General features: G+C 43.4%; 1 protein-coding gene and 1 long non-coding RNA gene across 2 annotated transcripts in view; both read right to left on the bottom strand.

The window, feature by feature from the left end:
* The window catches only part of LOC143485632 (uncharacterized), a 169,344-nt gene that overhangs the window by 41,788 nt on the left and 103,903 nt on the right, over window positions 1-23,653 (bottom strand). The window lies entirely within an intron of this gene.
* LOC143485703 (uncharacterized) lies at window positions 5,667-13,475 on the bottom strand. The gene is made up of 3 exons (XR_013122992.1): window positions 13,374-13,475; window positions 7,073-7,169; window positions 5,667-6,766 (listed from the first exon to the last, which is right to left on the bottom strand). It is a non-coding gene; the product is annotated as an uncharacterized LOC143485703 (long non-coding RNA).

Raw genomic sequence — 23,653 nt, 5'->3', positions numbered from 1 at the left:
GCGGGCTACCGTTGCATTGTGGGGAATGTAGTGTTTGTGCGTGCAAAACACCAGCGGGCGGCTGTGGCCTGCGGGCCAGTTCTAATAGTAATTAAATATCATCTAGGGGGCCATAGATAATCAATTCGAGGGCCGGATCTGGCCCGCGGGCCTTGACTTTGACATATGTGCTGTAGTGCATGTTGTAGTGTAGTGCATAGGAAAAAACATTGAATTGAATTTGGCCAGCTATATTTCCTCTTTGTTATATTTTATAAATATATTTATATTATATTTCCTCTTCTTTTTTTTACATATAAGTAATGTTATCACGGATGGCCAACTATATTTCCTCTTTTGTAGATGTAAAGATGAAAAAAAATTTTTATATTTCCTATTTTTTTACATACAAGTGATATGATTTTTATTTTACTTCTACAGCGCAGAATCACAAGCAGGTTGCAGAGCTTTCTGTGTTTGATCGACATAGAGATGCTGAGGACAATCACACACTGCACGGTCCATGAAGCCCACAGAGCGGATCAGAGCTGGAACCTGTCTGTCAGCGAGTTGATGGCTTTCATCGCAGTGCTTTTTCTGCGGGCAATACTCTGCCCGGTTGGAGCGGTGGCCGATTGTTGGTCTAAGAAATACGCTGTGCCTGCAATCAAGGACACGATGTCGCGTGACCGCTACAAAGAAATCATGCGGTACTTGCGCTTCGATGACAAGGACACCCGTGCGGAATGTGTAAAGAGCGACAGATTTGCTGCAATCTCGGACATCTGGCAATGTTTTGTACGTAACTGCACTCTGTGTTACACGCCAGGACAACACATCACTGTTGATGAGCAGCTCTTTCCAACCAAGGTCCGCTGTCCTTTCCTGCAATACATCGCTACAAAACCTGACAAGTTTGGCATAAAGTTTTGGATTGCTGCTGATTTGAAGACCAAGTATATGTGCAATGCTCTTCCATATTTGGGAAAGGACCCCAGTCGTCCCAAGGGAGAAAGACTGTCAGAGAATGTCGTCATGAAACTCATGGAACCATATCTGGACAAGGGCAGAACCGTCACCACTGACAACTACTTCACATCCCTGTCTCTGGCCAACAGACTGCTTGCATGCAACACAGCTCTGCTTGGGACAATCAACAAGATCAGAAGAGAAATTCCTCCTCCAGCAAAAAACACCAAGGGACGTGAGGAATTCTCCACACATGTGTACACATCAGGAAGTGCCATACTGACAGCGTATGCTCCAAAAAAAAACAAGGCAGTCTGCATTCTCAGCACAATGCATAAACAAGTCACGATCTCCGAAGGCCGCAAAAGGAAACCAAACACGATCACGGACTACAACAGCATGAAGGTATGCGTATATGATGATAAATAATGTCACATTATTGAATTTTTATGTCATATATGTCAGACAAAATGATTATAATGTTTATAATGTAACATAACCTTTTTATGTTTCTTCTTTGCAGTGCGGTGTGGATATCATGGACCAGAAGGTGCGTGGGTATACGGTCCGCGCAGGAACACGCAGGTGGCCTGTTGCAGTGTTCTACAACATGCTGGACTTGGCAGCGATGAATGCACATGTTTTGTATACGACATGCACGAGGTCCACGGAGAGCAGAAGAGACTTTTTACGTGTTCTTGCTGAGGAACTTCAGCGTCGATTCTTACAGGAAAAGACAATGGCGAAAAAGCAACGACCTCCACCTGCTCCTGGAAAGACGACGCAGTGCCAGGTGCAGATACACTGCAACAGGAATCACAGCTCGGAGCGGTGTGCTGTGTGCGCCAAGTACACCTGTCGAAAATGTAGAAAGGATGGGCCATGGATATGTAGCAACTGTTAGCTTGCGGGATGCTCAAAGCACACTTGGCTGTATTTCAAATGAGATTTCTATTTTTCTAATAAAAATATTGTTGTTCTGCATCACACATTTGTTTTACCCTGTCATTGCTAAGGCAAGAATATCTTTATTGTTGTTATTACTGGGTGGGGTGTGTGTGTGTGTGTGTGTATAAAACTTTTACAACGGTTCTATTACCGGCATTATTTCTGTAAATCGCGTATATACTCAAACTCTAACACAATGTGCAAGTATGTTACATTACAAAAAATATAGGTACACAGATTGACTGGTATCTTACAAGTTTGTAGTGGATTCAAAATGTATATATGTTTACTCTGCAGCACGATTCTGTGAATTTGCCATCGCACTACACGTACCGCCAACGCATTGTTTATTCTTTAGTGTAAGCATAAAAAACATATGAAACACATACAAAATCACATAACACGTATGCTTACTACAAATGGATTGTTTATTCTTCTTGAAGCTGTGATATACAGATGAACTGGCCAGGCTGAATTTCCTTGGAAATGGAGCGGTGGTCGGCGCTTGAAACTCATAAAATGGGCTAGTCAGTGCCTGGTTTGCCTTGTGAAAATCGCACAACACGTATGCCTACTACATGCACATTATTGTAGTTTATTCTTTAGTGCGATGAAGTAAGCATAAAATGCGAATGAAACATATAAAACTGGCTAGTCTGTGTCTGGTGTGCTTTGAGAAAATTGCACAGCACGTATGCCTAATACAAAAACAACGCGAGGATTTATTTCACTTAGAATGTTTAGCGCGATTCAAACCAAAGGATTCATTCCTATTCAGCATATGAATAATTATCTTCGCGCTATAAAGAAATATAGATTGTAACGTTTGAATTGCTTCTTGAAGCTGTGATATACAGATGAACTGCCCAGGCTGAATTTCCTTGGAAAGGAGAGCGGTGGTCGGCGCTTGACACTCATAAAATGGGCTAGTCATTGTCTGGTTTGCCTTGTGAAAATCGCACAACACGTATGCCTACAACGAGCACATTATTGTAGTTTATTCTTTAGTGCGATGAAGTAAGCATAAAATGCGAATGAAACATATAAAACTGGCTAGTCTGTGTCTGGTTTGCCTTGAGAAAATTGCACAGCACGTACGCCTAATACAAAAAGAACGCGAGGATTTATTTCACTTAGAATGTTTAGCGCGATTCAAACCAAAGGATTCATTCCTATTCAGCATATGAATAATTATCTTCGTGCTATAAAGAAAGATAGATTGTAACTTTTGAATTGCTTCTTGGAGCTGTGATATACAGATGCACTGGCCGGGCTGAATTTCCTTGCAAAGGAGAGCGGGGGTCGGCGCTTCAAACACGCACATATCTTTAGCAAGACAAAGGGCACTAATCTCTTCACAGCGGGGAAGTGGGCTACTCGGCGGCTGATTTTCCTTGCGACTTTTTTCGTAGCGTTGGCCTTCCCAGTGTTAAAAGATCAGAGATCTAGAAAAATAGCTACATGCTTACAGGCTGAAGGTTTACATGCAACTTCATATAAAGTCAGTTCTACCTCCTCCTGGCTCAGGCTGGAGGTCCACTAACTGATTCTTATCTATGGCTGTCCCCCCTATCACTGGTTCTGCCTCTCTTTCCACCTCTTGGCTCTGTCCCTGTGACGAGAGTAGTGAGAGGGGCCTGCAGAAAGAACAGTGTCTGGATTTACAGGGAAAGCATAGGGAGGATCTTGGAGCTTAGAACTTTCCAAGTCTCCTTCAGGCATACTGGGCTGCACGACAGTCTCCCAAACTGTCTGCGTGGTCTTTCTGATCTCACACATCGACAGGTCACCTTGGCGTGCTAAAAGTGTGACATGGGTTCTGAAGGTTGAAGGTTCTGTCTTCTGAGAGACCTGGTCCATTTCTTCCCTGGAAAAATGTTTGCTTCAAGCGATTAAAATAATCTCTGGGATACTCTGAACGCTCGTGCTTAATTTTAATGGCCGAAATGAATGCTGACGCTTCATCAAAGAAAGGGGAATACTCCTCAGCGAGGGCTTTGCAAAGCTGAGTGTAACTGTCCCTAATGGAAAACGGCTGTGACTCTGAACGTGTGAACTGATCTAGAGGTGGTTTTCCAAATTAGCTTCACTTTCTCTCGTTCTGTTGCAAAAGGCAAGTCTGAGAGGCTACACTCAATTTCTTGGAGGTAGTCTTCAACATGGTAGTTTGATTTTGTGGGGTCGAATGGCTCCATGTCATTGGCTAGTGAGTCTAGCAGCTTTAACAGAGGGAATTGTTCAAGGACATGTCTATTAGAATAGGAAGGTAAACCTTCACTATCCAAGTGTTGTAACTCTTGGTCAATATGATGCCTACTGCCTCTCTGTACCTAGGTGGCAGTGATGAGCCTTTATCACTGGGGTGGCCCTACCTTAGCCAAAAGGCTCTCATCCTTGCCACGTACCAGAGCTTAGCCAGAAGACTAGGGTTGGGAGGTGTGATAAGCCCTTCTTACCTCCAGTGTTATGTAAATGAGGCTTGTCTCTGGTTTGGGTGGTTGCTGCTTCAATACACACCTTTGGCTGCCTGCCACAAGAGACTGCAAGCTCTCTTGCAAGAAGTCACAAAGTGAGAAGAAGTCAGAGGTCACAAACATATTTGAATTATAGTGACATAAGTGGCATATTGATTATTCAAAATGGCACTGATTTTTTTAACCTTATTTTCAGTAGTTTTAGTCTTTTGAAGAACTGCCAATAGGTAAAGATATTTTTACACAAATTTATACAAAAAACCCTCAGCTACTTGAAATAGAATAATAATCTTGAGCAATTTTAACTTATCAAGATGGTACTTTTTAGTGTCTCTTCCAAAAACACAACAATCTTACCAGAAGAGATTTCAGAGTCACTACTCTCTTTTTATTGCCCTCCCATCTTTGGAGGACAACTTTATTTTTAAGAATCAGAAGAAAATTTGATTCTGTAAAATACAGTACAATAGTAATAAAAATAATTGGGATTAGGTGGGCCATACAGAGAAAAGAGGAGGAGAGAAAAGAGTGTCAGCCACTGGTCAGTGTTCATCCACACCGTCCCCTCAAAAGCCCTCAATGTCTAAAATACAGTAAAGAGTAGAGGAGGAGGTGCCTTAAATGTGGTGCCCCACCACCCCCACTGCAGAGAGTAGCCTGTTCAGCCAACCACCCCCCCAAAACGTCAACATTGCCGGAAATTTAGATTCAAGATAGATTTATTGATATATGCATAGTAAAGAAATTAACTCTGTAATAAAATAATAAAGATGATGAAGTAATAATAAAGTTAAAAAGTAATAAAATATAAAATAAGCATGCAACAATATAACAAGAAACATAATATAACGGAAACAAACTATAGACTCAGGATCAGCACATTTATAATTTCCCTGCACACACCTGGCACTGCCAGATCATCTCATTTCTGCATTTGCCACATGTGAACTTAGTACAAGAAATACATCGCTTAGTGGCATGGTTGTTCTTGCACCCACACTTGACTTGGCAAAATGCCCTTTTCCCTGTGTCAGGTGTGGGTGGTTGCTGCTGCTGAATCCGTTTCTGTTCCTTGGCCACCTCCTTGGCTGCCAAATGAGCCTGTGCAAGCTTTCCTGCAAGCTTCATCAAGAAGTCTGCCCGTCTTTCTTTTACACCTGTGCATGCCTGAAAAAGCACATTGACATTTCATGCCTAAATGCCCATCATGTTGTAAAACACAGCGACTGGCCAACGCAGTGTTCCTGATTGTACGGTGTACTTTTGTACCATCTGGTCCATGATATCAACACCACATTTTAGGCTGTTGTAGTCTGTAACTGTTGGGCTTTTTTTTTGCATGTCCGCAGTCTCCACCATACTGTGCATGCTACTAAGGATACATACAGTCTTTCTCCGTTTTGGCGTGTAGACCGTCAGTGTGGCATCAGAGGATGAATACACCTGGGTGCTGATTTCTTCACGGTCCAAATTCTTTTTGACAGAGTCTGGAAGCTCACGACAAATCTTATTTACTGTACCAAGGAGGGTGGTCTTTCGGCCCAGCAATCGTTTCGCTAGTGACAGCGAGGTGAAAAAAATTGTCTGTGGTAACGGTTCTTTCTTTGTCCATAAATGGTTCCAACAGCTTCATCACCACATTTTCTGATAGTCTTTCCCCCGTGGGACGACTGGAGTCTTTTTCCAAGGTATGGGATTATGTTGGACACATACTTAGATTTCAGGTCACATGCCACCCAGAACTTTATCCCAAACTTGTCAGGTTTTGTTGCAATGTACTGAAGAAAACTGCAACGGGTCTTTGATGGGAAAATTTGTTCATCTATTGTGATATGCCTTCCTGGGTTGTAAGCATTGATGCAGTTGGCAACGAAAGACCCCCAAACATCAGAGATTGCAGCAAACCGGTCAGTTGTAGTTCGTTCACTGCGTGTGTCCATGCTGTCGAAGCGCAGGTGCCGCATGATGTCCTGGAACCGGTTTAGCGACAATCTTGATGGAGGGCTGCTGCATTGCTGCAGACCATGCATCCTGCACCGCTGGAAGGCGGATAACCCCTCTCAGGATGAGGATGGCAATGAAAGCCATTAGTTCAGGGAGGGCCACAAACCAGTTTATGCTGTGTCGTCTGGTGTGCATGCTGAACAGTCCACTCCTGTATTGTCCGAAGCATTTCCAAAGAGATGAAAGAGGAAACTCTGTAAGCGACTCGAGACTTTAGTTCTGGCAAAAGCAGTTGGCTCTCCATTCGTGGGATGGCATTCAATTGGGCTGTGATGCCTTCCATGATGTCTACCAATCTGTTCCTCACGCCACACTGTGCCGTCTTTTGCCGTCTGTCAGCTGCTCGTGTGTGTCTATACGACCTCTCTTTTCTGGACATGAAGTCTCGTCATCTACAGGAACATATGTATGAGATTTGATTAGTGAAAGGTTGAAATAATGTGAAATTGGATTGTTCTCAGTGCAAAAAGTAGCATTTTGATTAGTCAAAATAGCTCTGATTTTTTTTTAACCTTATTTGAAATAAGGTAAAGATATTTTTACATACATTTATAAAAAAACCCTCAGCTACTTGAAATAGAATAATCTTGAGCAATTTTAACTCGAGATGGTACTTTTTACAGTGTGTTTCTTCCAAAAACACAACAGCCATAACCTAAGCCATAATGTCCAAAAAAAGGACATTTAGTCAATCTTACCAGAAGAGTTTTCAGAGTCACTACTGACAGCCAGGATGATTTCTTCTCCCTCAGAGTCACAGGGGTTGACATCGTTGAGCATCATCTCCAAAACCTGCTGTGTATGGTAGAACTTTGCCATAGTTGCGTCTCAGTCAACAGTGTGAGTGAAATGAGTGGTAAACTGAGTGGTTGCATGGATTTTTATCCACATGTGGGTGGATACATACATAATCGTTATCACCATCATTCACTCTGATCACCCATCACACCCATCAAATGTGACAATCACCCTATCACCCATTACCAAATGGCTGCATGTACATAACAAAGAATGAGGGCCATACAGGTGGGCCATACACGACAGGATAGAAATGAGGGGGAGAGAAAGGTAAATTTTTAACCTTATTTTCAATAGTTTTTAGCACTTTGAGTTGCATGTATGTATGAAAGGTGCTATACAAATAAAGATTATTATCAATATTCATTATAAAAAAAAAAAAAAAAAAAACCAGCTCAAATGACCACTGCAATGGTTCACCAACTGCTGCTACATTGGACATCTATGTCAGACAGTGAATGGCGGCGCGCACAGACGCAGCGGCACAGTGCTCTTACTTTTGGTGTACTTTTTACACTTTTTAGCATACGTTTTTACTATTCTCGTGTAGTTTCTTGCTTTTTTGTACTTTTTGTTGTCTTCTTTTGTTTCTCTTTCTTTTTTGTCATCGTTTTCCCTTGGAAATAATGGAAGCAAACATTACCTACAGTCGGCTTGATCTCCTAAAAGTAGGAGCTCAGTGCAAATTAAGTTTAACAGCAGAGTTTTTATACTCGCGCAACATACCTGCAGACATAGCAAGGAGTCCAGGAGCACCGTGGATTACTATCCCCGTGGGTAGAAGTCGGCGACGGCGAAGTGAGAGAAAACAAAAACGAGGCTGCCGGGCTGGAGCGTTAGCGAAGCTGCGTAAACAACCGCACAAACCACCGCTTCCAAGCATTTTTCTCACCAATGCAAGATCGCTAGCCAACAAGATGGATGAACTGCAACTCCATATGGTAACAGATAACATCACCAGGGATAGCTGCATTCTACTCATCACCGAAACCTGGCTACATCCAGCTATTCCGGACTCCGCTATTGAGTTAACGGACCATACAGTACAGCGTCAGGATAGAAACAGCGCCTCCGGTAAGTCTAAAGGAGGGGGACTCTGCGTGTACATTCACAACAAATGGTGTACAAACACAGTTACTGTTGTCAGTCATTGTTCCCCAGATGTGGAATTTCTGACTGTTAAATGCAGACCCTTTTACTTGCCGAGGGAGGTTACCGTGGTTCTACTAACTGCTGTTTATATCCCACCGGATGCCAATGCAAACTCAGCCTGCATGACAGCATTAATCTACAACAAAACCAGTACCCTGACGCAGTACATATCATTGCTGGGGACTTTAATCACGTGGATTTAAAAACAGTGCTTCCTAAACTCTATCAGCATGTAAAGTGTGCTACCAGAGGAGCAAATACATTGGACAAGGTGTATACAAATATCAAAATGGGTTATAAGGCTACACCTCTTCCACATCTGGGTCAGTCTGACCACCTGTCCTTGTTTTTAATTCCATCCTACACCCCCCTCAAGAAAAGGGCTCATATAACTACCAGGACTATTAAAACCTGGCCGGAAGGAGCTTCACAACAACTGCAGGACTGTTTCAACACCACAAACTGGGATGTTTTTGAAGATCAGGATCTGGACATGTTCACAGATAGTGTCTTATGCTATATAAAAAACTGCACTGACACAGTCACAGTGGACAAACAAATCCGAGTATATCCCAACCAGAAGCCCTGGATGACCAAAGAGGTCCAACTGCTACTCAAAGAAAGGAACATTGCTTTCAAATCTGGTAACAGGGCCCTATACTGTTCAGCGCGTTCAAACCTGCAACGAGGAATCAAGAAGGCAAAAGCTGACTACAAAATAATGATTGACAACCATCTAGAAAGTAATAATACAAAGCAAGTGTGGCAAGCAGTACAGCACCTCACAAACTTTAAGAACAGTCGTGGGATCACTGAGGGCGACTCTACACTGGCGGAGGAACTTAATGTCTTCTTTGCACGTTTTGAGGAGCCACTGGATTGCGTCTCACTGCACTCAACGGGTAGTAGTAACATTGTTTCTACCCTTGTTGTGGAGGAGGAAGATGTAAGGCGCTCACTGAAGTCCATAAACCCAAAAAAGGCTGCAGGCCCTGATGGTATCACTGGGCGTGTGCTGAAGGACTGCGCTGATCAATTGGCTGGTATTCTCACAAAGATCTTTAATAGGTCACTTTCACAGTCAATCATTCCAACCTGCTTAAAATCTTCAACCATAGTACCGATACCAAAGACATCTCAAATCACCAGCCTTAATGACTACCGGCCAGTTGCTCTAACCCCGGTGGTTATGAAGTGCTTTGAGAAACTGGTTAAAAATCACATCCTTTCATTCCTTCCATCCAACTTCGACCCACATCAGTTTGCATACAGGACTGGCAGGTCTACAGAGGATGCAGTAGTTACTGCCCTTCATGCAGTGTTAAACCACCTGGAACAGCAGGGAACCTACGCCCGGCTCCTTTTTGTGGACTATAGCTCCGCTTTTAACACCATTGTCCCCCACAGACTGATAAGCAAACTGCTGGATCTGGGTCTTCCCTCTCACACCTGTCTGTGGATCAAAGACTTCCTGACGGAGCGCAAACAAAGGGTCAGAGTGGGACCTCACACCTCTTCAGCCATTAGCCTCAGTACAGGTGCCCCCCAAGGCTGTGTGCTCAGTCCCTTGCTCTACACCCTCTACACCAGGTATCACCAAATGGCGGACCGCGGTCCGGATCCGGACCCGAACGCCGTCCTGTCCGGACCCAATCACATTCCTGATTAACTGGATACGGACCCAAATGCCAAAAATTTTTTAACGGGAGACTATATTTTAAACCGCAGAATTTATTTTCAGACGAGTGTTACGTTCACCACCTATTTGAGTGTTACGTTGCCCCCCCCCCCGCTCAACAACTTTCGTTCGCCAAAACGCTCAACAACTTTCGTTCGCCCCACACCCCCCACCCCCGCTCCGCTCGGCTCAACAACTTTCGTTCGGCGTCGCGGACCCGGACCTAAGGTCTGAGCTATCTGCCAAAAATGGACCGCGGAAAGATTTAATTGATTACCCCTGCTCTACACCCATGACAGCACCACTGTTCACAACAGCAACACCATGGTAAAGTTTGCCGATGATACCACCATTCTGGGGCTTATCACCGGAGACGACGAGACAGCATATCGGGATGAGGTAGAACGACTGTCATTGTGGTGCACAGACAACAATCTACGTCTGAATACATCAAAGACAAAGGAGCTCGTCATTGATTCGTTTTGTCTTCCTAAAATCATTCAACCCATCACCATCAACGGGGATTGTGTAGAAAGGGTCACAGACTTTCGCTTCCTGAGCATTCGCATTCAAGAGGACCTATCCTGGGGTGTGAACACCAAGGAACTTACAAAGAAGGCACAACAGAGACTCTACTTTCTGAGGATCCTCAGGAAGAACAACATTAATCAGAGGCTGTTGGTGTCCTTCTACCGTTCCACCATAGAGAGCATCCTCACTCACGAACTCTGTGTGTGGTTCTCCAGTTGCACTGCAGCATGCAGAAAAGAACTACAGAGGATTGTGAGGTCTGCAGAGAAAATCATTGGGTGCTCCTTACCCACCCTGGAGGATCTACACAGCTCTCGTTGTCTACAAAAAATCCATAAAATCATCAGGGACAATTCTCACCCCAGTCATTATCTCTTAGAGCTGCTACCATCAGGTAGAAGGTACAGAGCAATTAAAACAAGGACAAATCGGCTGAGAAACAGCTTTTACCCCACTGCTATTCGGACACTAAATCACTTGTAACTGCTGATCATTCACATTTGCATCTTGATGTTACCAGTTGGTCTTGTAGAGACGTTTGCTTCTAAAGCTATTTGTCTTTTGTTAAAGACGTTCTTGTAAATTCTGTAATTTCTAAACCTAGTCTTTATATTTCTCTTTTTTTTTCTTTCTTTTTTTTTTCTTTTGTACACTCTACACCACAAGTAAGACACCTTAATTTTCGTTATACCTGGTATAATGACAATAAAGATATTCTGATTCTATATTCACCCAAACACATATACACCTACACACCTTCATCCCAACATAAATTTACTCATATATGTACCCACACAGACAATCTCCCTCAAACTCTCAAGGGGAGGCCAGGGTTTTTTCTTCTGAGTCAGTAAACACATCCACCAGAACAATGAACTGATCACTGGTTCACACCATCACCCCCCACCCCCCTCCATCTAGTGACTGCATGTACATAACAAAGGGTGGCCTAATGGGATGCAAATGTCCCCAGAACTGCCCCCTGGTGGAGACAGGTAGAAAAAGTTTGGAATGAAAATGCTGAGATGCATAACACTAGGACTCCCAAGTTGAGAAATATCTGCATTTCTCCTTGAGGAAAGAGCTGGAGCATGTACGTCACTGTGCCATCCTGTGCGTGGGTCAGTGGAATGATGCTCAGCATTTAAGTAAGGACCGTTATCTGCTCTACCTGGTGAGACGTCCCTTGACTGTACATTCTGCCAGTGGGGTACATCAGCATGCCTCCTGCTGTCCTGCTCTGTGTCCATAGGGGGCAACAGTGAGCCTTTGTGCATCTCAAGTTGGGAAATTTCTGCATTTCCTCTTGAGGAAATAGCTGGAGCATGTACATCACTGTGCCAGCCTGTGCGTGGGTTAGTGGAATGATGCTCAGTGTTTAAGTAAGGCTTCCTAGCTGCTGTACCTGATGGGATGTCCCTGGTCTGGACATCATGCAGAGAATAAGGAGGGTCAAAAAACATAGCAGGTTTAGTATTACTCCTTTTGTTACTCGAAAGTAAGGGGGTAGAAGCTAGGGACGAGTAAGAGGGCTCTGCTGACTCATAGCAAGAGGATGCAGATGGGGCATCTGCTCTAGGAGGGTGATTCTCCACAGAGGCTTCACTTTGAGCTTCAGAAACTGAACAGTCAGTAGTATAATATGGATACTCTGAGGAAGAACTATTTACATCTAATCTAAGACTCATGGGGACTGGAGCCGGGGCCTTAGGATGTATGACAGGTGCATCATCACCTGTGGAGTGCTGACTATATTGGCTTTCTATAGTAACTAAAAGGTCTAGAGGTGCCAGATCTAGTTATAAGGAAATCTTGCGCTCTTGCACAGGCAATCTCACTCTCCCTTTGGAGGCGGGCAGTTTCTGTTAAGCCCATGTGACGTTCACTTTCGGTGAGCACGTCATTCAGTGCATAAGTGGTCAGTTGAAGGTTGTGGCGAAGGCTCTCAACCTCAGAACTGAGCTTAGCAGTGTCCTGTTTAAGAAGTCTATTTTCCTTACGTAGTGCTTCTACTTCTAGGCTAGCCTGCTGCCGACATAGAAGGAACATTTTAAAAACTAGATCTGGAACAGTAGGGGTCTCCTCAAAGGAGTCCTTTAGAGGTTTGTCAACTTGCTTTCTACCTGGTTCAAGCATCTGAAGGAGCTGAACAACCAGAGATGGACAAGTATTCTGCTTTAGAAAAGCCATAGTTAGTCTCTAAGTGCACCTATAGACTAGTTCAAAAAGGGACAAAATCAAATCAGCCTCTGTACAATCTGGCTTAGCTAATGTGCCAGGACCTTGTGTCTGGCAAATGTGGGCAGGTAAAAGGGTAATACCTAGATAGACAAGCCAAATTGAAACTGGGGTAAAAACAGTTGTGCAAAAGGTGATTATGGTCTCTGAAACTAAACACTACCACAATGGACCAAAGACTGCAACAGTGAAGTTATACAAAGACAGTGAAGTCTGATAACTGTGCTAAATAATTATCCCAATACTTCTGCAGTACAGGGGAAATCAGTGGGATGCCACACAAGTTAAAGCAACTGAATTACTATTGAAGTAATCAGAAATTAAATGAGTAAAATATACTGATCTTCAGTTGATTGCTCAATGAATGTGAATAGTAGTAAACAAATTAGAACAGAGGTGTCAATTCCAGGTTCAGAAAGTAAAAGTCCTCACCAGGATTTTGCTCAGGCTTCCTGGATTGTGTTGATTCCACTAATTTTACCTGGATTGCACCAATTAGAAAATCTAGCAAGCTTGAGCAAAATCCTGGTGAGGAATTTTACTTTCTGAACCTGGAATTGACACCTCTGAATTAGAACAAGGTATCACCAAACTAAACTTACCAAGAATTAGCTTTCCTCTATAGGAAGACTTAAGCGCTCTGGCGCCCTCTTCTGGCGAATTTGGAGATGGTCCTATTCTAATGGCTTGAAAGCCTGTGATATGAAAATATGGTTGATATCAAACAATTATGGTTGAGCCAGAAATCTTCCTCACACGGGGCACCAATTATGTAGGGGTTTCACCTACAAATCTTTTAAAAGTAGATATAATTTGTTTTACCTTAATTATTAATCATTTACATTTACGGCATTTAGCAGACGCTCTTATCCATAGCAACTTACAAAAGTGCTAAGTGTTTAGTCAGAATATGCATCTCTATCTAGTATAAACAGGTTTAAGTCCAAACTACTCAAGCACTGCCATAAACAGTTGCCAGTGCTGATACCTAGAAAGACAAAATATAAGATTAGACACAGAGCAATACCTAGCAAGACTGAAATACCTACAAGACTACATTAGCAAGTGTTCCCAGAGATGAAGTGCAATTACGATTTATACCAATGCTTCAGTAGATTAGTGCTTATAAGTGCTTTACAAAGAGATGGGTCTTCAGTCTGCGTTTGAAAACCGTGAGAGAGTTCGCTGTTCGGATAGCCAGTGGAAGTTCATTCCACCATCTGGGAGCCAGGACAGAGAAGCATCTTGTCGCGCGTCTTCCATGAATCTTGAGGGACGGCGTGTCAAGCCGAGCCGTATTTGAAGCGCAAAGGGCTTGAGGTGCGGATCGACTTTTGACCATTGCCATAAGGTATGAAGGAGCTGGTCCATTTTTGGTTTTGTAGGCAAGCATCAGAATTTTAAACTGTATGCAAGCAGCCACGGGAAGCCAGTGAAGGGAGTGCATCAGTGGAGTGACATGAGTGAACTTGGGTAGATTGAAAACAAGCCTTGCTGCTGCATTCTGGATCAGTTGCAAGGGCCTGATAGCCTGCAGAGGAAGACCAGCCAGGAGAGAGTTGCAGTAGTCGAGCCTTGAAATGACAAGAGACTGGACAAGCACCTGGGAGGCCTCCTGAGAGAGGAAGGGTCGGATACGTCGGATGTTGTAGAGAAAGTATCTACATGACCGACTCAGGTCATCCAGAGTCACCCCAAGGTTTCTTGCATCTTTAGACGGAACAATCAAAGAGTTCTCGAATGAGATGGCAAGATCCTGCTGAGGACCTGTAGCTCCAGGGATGAACAGCAGCTCAGTCTTGCTGGGATTGAGCTTTAGATGATGAGCTGCCATCCATGAAGAGATGTCACTCAGACATGCCGAGATACGGCTGCAAACCCGAGTATCAGATGGTGGGAACTAGTTGAGTGTCAACAGCATAGCAGTGGTACGAGAAACCATGAGAGGTAATTACATCAAGAGAACGGGTGTAAAATAAAAAGAGGAGAGGACCTAGCACTGAGCCTTGAGGGATACCAGTAAGGAGCCTGCAAGGAGCAGATGTAGACCCTCTCCATGTTACCTGGTAAGAACGTCTCTCTAGATAGGACTCAAACCACTTCCATGCAGAGCCCGCAATTCCCAGGTCAGCGAGGACAGATAGGAGGATCTTGTGGTTCACTGTGTCGAAAGCTGCAGAGAGGTTCAGAAGGATCAGAACCGATGACAATTTGGATGCTCTTGCAGTCTGGAGCTTCTTAGTCACCGCTATGAGGGCCGTTTCTGTTGAGTGTGCTGGTTTGAAGCCCGACTGGTTGGGGTCCTGGAGCAGGTTCTGGGTGAGAAAGAGAGACAGTTGGTTGTATACAGAACACTCAAGAATTTTTGATAGGTAAGAAAGGAGTGATACCAGTCGGTAGTTGCAGACATCCGAGCTGTCCAGGGTGGGCTTCTTCTGAATTAGGACCACTCTGGCAGTCTTGAATGCAGCTGGGACCTGGCCTGATGACTGTTCATGATGAACGTGATGAAGGGTAACAGATCCATGGAGACTGTCTGGAAGAGTGTGGATGGAATGGGATCCAGTGGGTAGGTTGTTGGGTTGCTGGATTTAAGTAGCTGTAGGACCTCATCTGTGGAAGAGGAGAAAAACATGTTAAGGAATTAATGGCAAGAGGATGAGTATTGGTGAAGGAAGTAGAGAAGGAGGAAAATGACTGACGGATTTTGTTAACCTTCTCCTCAAAGAAGGTGACAAAATCCTCCGGGGTAAGTGAAGAGGGTGGTGGGGGAGAGGGGGGTTTGAGAAGAGAGGAAAAGATCCTAAAGAGCCTGCGTGGATCCAACGCTGATTCTTACAGTTTCTCCTTGTAGAAGGATGACTTGGCAGCAGTAATGTCTGTTGAGAACTTGTAGAGGAGAGCCTGATAGGAGTGTAGGTCAGAGTCAAGCTGGGACTTCCTCCACTTCCTCTCTGCCTTTCTTAGCTCTCTCCGGTTGCTGCATAGGACTTTAGTCAGCCACGGGGCAGGTGGGGAGGATCTGGCTGGCCTGGAGGAAAGAAGACTCAAAAGGTTAACTGCAGACGAGAGTGAAGAAAGCAATGTATCTGTGGTTGTATCCAAGGAAAGAGATCGAAAGGAATCAGGATGTGGAAGGGTAGTAAGGATAGTTGAAGCCAGAGATGAGTGAGAGATTGAGTGCAGGTTACGTCGAGAGAATGATGAGCCTAAAGGAGAGGCATTGACAGGGAGAGCAGTAAGGGAGAATGTGAAAGATAGAAAGTGATGATCTGAGCAGTGCATGGGGGTTACTGTCATATCCAGCGCTGGGGCCGGTCTGCTGAAGATCAGGTCTAGGATGTTGCCTGCTCTGTGCGTTGGAGGGGTCAGGTTAAGAGCAAGGTTGAAGGATGAAAGCAGCAGTTCGATGGAAGATTGAAGTCACCGAGGAGAATCAATGGGGTTCCATCAATGGCGAAGAGACTCAGAAGAACATCCAACTCGTCTAGGAAGTTACCTAGAAGAGAAGGAGGGCGGTAAATGACAATTATATGACGTTTAGTGGGGAAAGATACAGTAACAGCATGATATTCAAAAGAAGATATAGAGATGTGAGAATGAAAGTGGAGTGAAGTTCCACTTCCTAGACAAGAGCAAACCTGTGCCACCACCCCTGCCAGTCTGTCTCGGAGAGTGGGAGAAGTTAAAGGCAGAGGATAGGGCTGCTGGAGTCGTAGAGTTCTCAGGAGTGATCCAGGTCTCAGTCAAAGCCAGGAAGTGCAGAAGATGCTAAGGCTCAGATTAAGTCAGCTTTCTGAACCGCAGATTGGCAATTCCAGAGTCCACCCATCACCCTGGTCTGAGAATGTGACGACCTTGGGGGATGGATGAGATTCCTTGCATTGCGCTTCTTGCGGTAACGATGGGAACGTTTGGCTCTGTGGGATGAAAGAGCAGGTATTGAAAAACACATGTTTACTTCACTGCTGCACTTTAACTTGATGGTAATGTAGTAAGAGAATACTTAGCCAAATTTGAAGGAGATTGCCTCTGTGTTGATGTAGAATGGGACGAGGTAGAAGAAGTAATCTGTCTAGTCGCTGTATACCGCTACAGACACCCTCTCAATATATCTGCCTGGTGGCTAGTAAGGCCACTCCCAGCAGTTTCACACCTTGGGCTAACCTGAAACCACACCTGAAACTAGTAATAGCAATTAACTCTAGAACCAGCAAAACAACCTGGTAACAAGCAGTCTAAGCCCAAAAGTAAATTGGAATACTGAAGCCTACCTTACCAGCAGAGAAGACAAATCTAATCAGGACACACTTGCACACTAATTCTAGTAGGGAACACCTCTCAATATATCTGCCTGGTGGCTAGTAAGGCCACTCCCAGCAGTTTCACACCTTGGGCTAACCTGAAACTACACCTGAAACTAGTAATAGCAATTAACTGTAGAACCAGCAAAACAACCTGGTAACAAGCAGTCTAAGCCCAAAAGTAAATTGGAATACTCAAGCCTACCTTATCAGCAGAGAAGACAAATCTAATCAGGACACACTTGCACACTTCTCATTAATTTAGAATCAGTCTCATATTCTAATTATACCATAACCACAAGTTTAGTTATGAACTAAAGGTAATTAATGGTTCGGTATCTGAAGGATTTAACTATGAATTCTTTGGAGGTTTTGGCAACAACCACTTTTGAATGACATAAACACAGACAATTTGGTGAAAATAAATTATACATTTATTTAAAACCAACTATTCTAAAACAAACAGCATCAACAAGGATCAGTATATTTACAGTTAAGACTGGGTATCTAGCGTATGTGTGTGTGTGTGTAAGTAAAAAGGGGAGGAGAGTAATGTGTGCACGCGCTTGTGCGCGTTTGAGGAGGCGGGGGTTGTAGTTTCAGTTCTCCTATAGAGAACAAAGCAACTAAAATGGCGCAGACTTTAAACAGTAGAGCAGCGCGACTGTATGTTAATGAGCTCAGCTGGTTTATTCCAACGTGGTCAGAACAAAGAGTAATGGAGCTGGCTTAATAACTAAAAATTAATGTGGTGTGTCTGAGAATGGGGAAGACTACAAGTTGTCAATTAATCAGATAAATAAAAGATGGTGGCATGCACAGCAAAGAGAACTTTGTATATACAAATCTTGATGAAGACTATCTAAACAAAGTTGAACACAAAACACTGAGAAGGTTTTAGTTAAACTTAGATAAGTCTACCGTTCAAGTAACTATGCCCAGTGGTAAGAGTCTCACGTGTTGAGGGTTTTGGGTAGTGTCGTCGTCCTCCCTGAATTAGGAGGGAATTTCCACCGCAGGCTCCTCGTTGATAAAGCGACGTTGTCCAGGTGTGCTGGGAATCGTCCAGGAATGAGAGTCTCGTTCACGGTTTACCGATAGGGAATTGATCGCCTTTGATTCAGTCCGTGTGGCCGCGTTAGCAAGCTTGATTGAAGTAGTTCGGTGAATCTGTTGTCGCGGTAATGTTAATCGATTGCTGGTTAGATTACACCATAACTCGGGCTCGTTAATTAAGTAGTACGACTTTCAGCTGTTTGCTAGTGATGGGTAAATGAGGCGTCATGAAGCGTTTCGACCCATAGGGAAACTGTATTGATACTGTGTCGATACTGTGTCACTGAATATTGACACCTACTGGACCTTAAAAATCACTACAGGCAACCTAGTTGACCGACTGATTTGATGACCTAGTCTATACAAAATGTTTTAAGTCATTGTATTTTATTGTGTATTATAGTATATCATATATTGTTACATAAAAAAAATTGATATTCTTAGATACAGTCAATAAATAATGTGAACATGTAAAATAACGTGAAAAAATGAATGTGTTTGGAATGAGGATGCTTGTTTTTTTCTCACAAATTTTTATTAAAAAAAAAAAAGTTTTTCCAATGTTTTGAATTTTAGTCTGTTACGCTTTTTTGAAACAACTTCTCCAGCTGTAGAAAATACTCGCTCACACGGGACAGATGAGGCTGGAGTGCAAAGATATTGTAAGGACAGCTGGAAGAGATTTGGATAAATAGCCTTTTGGTTTTGCCAGTATATCAAGGGATTCTGAGACCTGGCAATATTGCCACCTGCCAGGTATTTCTGCACCTCCTGGATGGCATCAGCAGTGGCACTTTTGGTTTGTCTGCTTATTTCAACATCAAGATGGTGCCAAAGGTTATCTAAAAACAACAAATTGGCATTTAAGTACATGATGTCCAAACAACAATAAACAAATAATGCTGAATAACATGCCTGACGTGGATGCAGACAGCTGTTGTGAAGATGGTCCAGGCTGGGGCTCATTTGTCTGTCCGATTACAGATGCACATTCGGACCGCAGTCTACTGATGGCCTCATTGCCCTTGGAGGAACTGCGGAACCCGAGTGACTTAAATCTGGGGTCTAGAAGTGTTGCTAGGGTCAACACACTTAATGACTCCAGACTGGAAGCAGTGTCTGTGACTCGACGCTTCAGGTGTTCATGTAGGTGTATGGCTGCCTGTGTGTGCAGGTTTGAAACATTACGCTCTAGTGCAAGATAGAGCATTTTCATCATCGGGATGACCTTTGACCCTGACACTCTCCTCTCTTCAGACAACTCCACTATAGCTTGATGGAAAGGAGCAAGCACAAGAAGTGTTTCTCCTATGATGGTATGCTCATCAGCTGTAAGTGGAGACAAATCTGTTCTTAGAGAGGCCAGAGATACCCACACTGGTTCCCTCTCATCATGCAGCCTTGACAGCATTTCATATGTGCTGTTCCAGTGTGTTGGCACCTCATTTATAAGTTTCAGGGTTGGTCGACCCATCTGTTGCTGCACTTGAGCAAGCTTCTCCTTGGCTGTAGTGCTTGATCTGAAGTGTGTGACAATGTGCCGAGCTTTGTGCCTGATGGATGTAAGTGTGGGGATCTGATCACATGATTTTCTAACTAATAAATTGAGAGTATGTGGAATGCAAATTGAGTGCCGAATTTGGAGCTGTCTAGTGGATGCGATCATGTTTGGTGCTGCATCAGTCACAAGACACTTTACTTTATTGGTTATGGCCCAGTCCTCCATTATGGCTCTTTTGACTTGGGCCAAATTGTCAGCAGTGTGACTTTGTGGGAAGTATTGTACTGCCAACACAGATGTACACAACTGCAAATTCTCATTAATGTAGTGACAGGTAAGAGCCAAGTAAGCCTCCATGTTCACAGATGTCCACATTAGCCATTATACTCACTGCCACAGCTTGCTGTACTTCCATTTTAACTCATTCACGTTCCTCCTCGTACATTTTGGCCACCATTTTTTTGATGGTCTGAAAATTAGTCAAATCAAAAATACATTTAAATGAAAGATGACATAAATTGGATTTATCAACTACTACTTTAGATAATTTCCACACAAACCTTTCTGGTTGGCAAAACATATGAGGGCTCAAGGACTTGAACCAATTCCTTGAACCCTTCACTCTCCACAATGCTGAGGGGCTGGCAATCCATCAAAATGAAATTCAGGAGAGCCTCATCCAACATTTGCTTCCGGGAAGCTTGATGGTTAAAAATGAAGTAAAGAATACATTTATAAAAATTTATTTAAAAAAAGGCAGCTGTGAGTAATTTGTAAAATGGTTGTATACCTGAGTTTATCCTGGGTGTATCTGGGATTTCATTCTCATGTTTGGCCTATAATGCCTCAGCATTGAGGAGGTGGATTTGTTTAAATATGACAGTTCTGTCAAACAAATGCGACATTTAACCTGCAGAACATAATATGAATAGTAAACTAAGAGCCGATTTGAGATGAATTTGGATTCAGATAGATCGAGTGGAAGCTCTGAAAGAAACCAGATGAAACAACAACGAAATTAAAACAAATACCTTATTTTCCGATGTAAGATCAAAATGGTCCCACACAGCAGAAAACTTTCTCTTTCCTTGAGGCTGTTCCATAGTTTTGGATGAAAAGACATCAAAGTACCGCTAAAGTTCAGTGATTTTTTTGGCAGATGCATCCCGACAGATGGGCTTCCTTATAAACACAGTTTGGCGCGTTGAAACAGTTCCAGTATCGGTCATGTGACTTGCTGAAAGCGAGACGCGCACCGACGCGGGGTTTGCTCTAAGAGATTGGCGCATGTGCCGACGCATCAGTGTTGCCGAACCCATCACTACTGTTTGCTGTTAGTTGTACCAAAGTTCGCATGCTCTCAATAAAGAAAACCGGCGAGAGAGAGATGGCGGAGCCTCTCTTTAATAGGTCTAACCTTAGTGTCAGTCAAACCAGAGAGAGAGAGATGAATGGCTGTTCAGGGTATTTAAACACCTGGACTGTAGACACACCCTTACTTCCGTCAAAGCAAGCTTGTTCAATGTGTTGCCAGTGGTACTGCCACCTGCTGGTTTAGCATGGTATCTACAATGTTAATAACTTGGGGGAAATTTTTTTCTGCGAATGTCCTTTTTAGTGGAGCAACAGCCTTGGTCAATAGTAAGTGCAATTCACTCAAGCAAAAGTTGAAGTGCGGGCCATATTCTATTCTTTGGACACCCCTGCCCTAAAGGAACAGATTTGAAAAATGATAAGAGACATTGAAAAGAAAAAGAAACAGAGACGGTGTAGTGTACAAGGGGCAGTAGTAAACTAACAAGAAACATAGATAAGGTGTAGTGTACAAGGGGCAGTAGTAAACTAACAAGAAACATAGATATGGTGTAGTGTACAAGGGGCAGTAGTACACTAACAAGGTGTAGTGTACAAGGGGCAGTAGTAAACTAACAAGAAATGGTGTAGTGTACAAGGGGCAGTAAGTACACTGTAATCCCTTCATAGCAGAGTTGGTGCTCTTGTCTGTTGATGAAAGAGAAAACTGTTTGGCAAAACATGTTTTATGTCATCGATATTTGAGCGTAGTGATGTGAGCTCAGATGATGATAATAATAATAATAATAAAAAATTTTATTTGTATAGCACCTTTCATACATACATGCAACTCAAAGTGCTTTACAGAATAACTAAAGTAGAAACATTAAAAGGAAGCAAAGATGTGACGGGCAGGGTGAGCGAAATAAAATGGAAGCAATCACGCCAAGTCTCAGGGAAATTGTATGGTTTAGTAGAAAAGTGCGCAAACCAAAAACCCGTGACTTGATCTAAATGAAGGATATAATGACGAGTGGTCAACCGGTACAAAGACAAGACATATATAGACAAACAAACGACCCTCAGGTGAGACGGATTGCGGGCCCCGCCCACCCGAGGGACGTACACAACAACAACGACAACAACTGCCGGTGTGGACGGAGGCGACCGGTAGGGGGCCGCCATACCATGACAAAAGATAAGACAAAAATAAAATATTAAAAGAAATTTAAGATAAAAAGGAAACAAACACAATAAAATAATGAAATAAAGTGACAAATTATAAAATAATAGACAACATAATGTAATAAAGTAAATCGGTTGGAGAGTTTCTTAATGATGATGTCATCCTGTGATGTGAACATGTTTATCTGTATATTTCAAAGAAAAGACCAAAATATCTGATTAGTATTGTTGTACATGTATGAAAATTATACGCTACAGACATGGTTATGGTTGTTCATTATCTTGTTGTTAGAAGTACTTGCTCTTCAAGATGATGTCTTTAATGCTCGATCTCTCCTTTGGAGGCACACATTTGTCCACCATTTTGATAATATCTTTATGGCTGGACAAAAGTGTAATGCAGCTACAAGCATAGAACCTGAGGAGACATGTTTAAAATTACTCTCATGGCTGACTCATTAATTTGCTGATGGACACATTGCTGACTCCAGGGCCATAGAGACTAAGTGAGTTGCCTACCTCACTTCCTGAGCCGCGTCCAGAGCCAGTCGGCTGATAGCGGTCAGGAAGCTCTCCATGAGGTCCTTCTTGCCTGTGAGCAGGCGGGAAGCCCCCAACAGCAGAGCGAGCCTCTGCAGATGCAGCGCTGTTGTTTTTCTCACAGCGCTGTTTTTGTGGATGGAGGGTTAAAGAGAAACACAGTGAGAAATTCATCTGGAGTTTGTAACAAATACAAAACTGAGTAGACACTGTGCAGACATGCTGCGGAGACTGCGTTCGCTTGGTGTAGCGTGAAAGGTTTAGCTCCGTAAGCTACCTTGTTACATCAGCTGCACCGTGTGGAGTCCCTGTGCTGAAGCTCTATAGTGGCCTCGTGACTACATCGAGAAGATACTCATTGTGGGACAGTTCAAGCTGGACTGTTGTTACCTGTAGAAGAAGCTGCCAGACGGATTGTTAACCGTTCAGCCCTTCTGTTTACGTTGCGGCTGAGCCATTGCTGAAACATACAGTACAACCCAACATTGCTAAGTTATAATGGTGCATCTTAAATACTGTGTTTAGCGCCAAAACTACTCATCTACTGTTCAACTCTGAGCCAATTAAATGCACTGAATCCCTTCAAAACGTAATCGACCAGTGAACTGCGGACCGAAGTAGTGATGACGTCTGAAGCATTGCTTCAGCTCTCCGTTCAGGAAGAGTGACCCAAGCTCCGAAGCATCGGTATCGTTTGCCTATCACTACCTAGGTGAAATCCAAGTGGGATTAAACGCACATGGCAGTAAGTGAAGATGAAATATAAAAACATAGTCTAAGTGGTATGACTTGAACACAACTACCTAATGTTCTTACTTTTATCAAGCTATGTTTGCCCTTCAGTTGATTATGGTTTTGTAGCTAATAGGAAAAAGGCTGAAGTAAGAAAAACAGGAGGGAGGCACCACCTCCACCTTTTACCCAGGCAGAGGAGCTGGGACTTTCACAGAACAGTGGAAGGCCCATCACTCCTGGAATCACTGGAGGGAGCTCATCTGAGCCA

This window comes from Brachyhypopomus gauderio, unplaced genomic scaffold (genome assembly GCF_052324685.1).
Source record: "Brachyhypopomus gauderio isolate BG-103 unplaced genomic scaffold, BGAUD_0.2 sc37, whole genome shotgun sequence".
Lineage (NCBI taxonomy): Eukaryota > Metazoa > Chordata > Actinopteri > Gymnotiformes > Hypopomidae > Brachyhypopomus > Brachyhypopomus gauderio.
The sequence above is the reverse complement of the archived record's forward strand: the minus strand, read 5'-3'. Positions and strand labels throughout refer to the sequence as shown.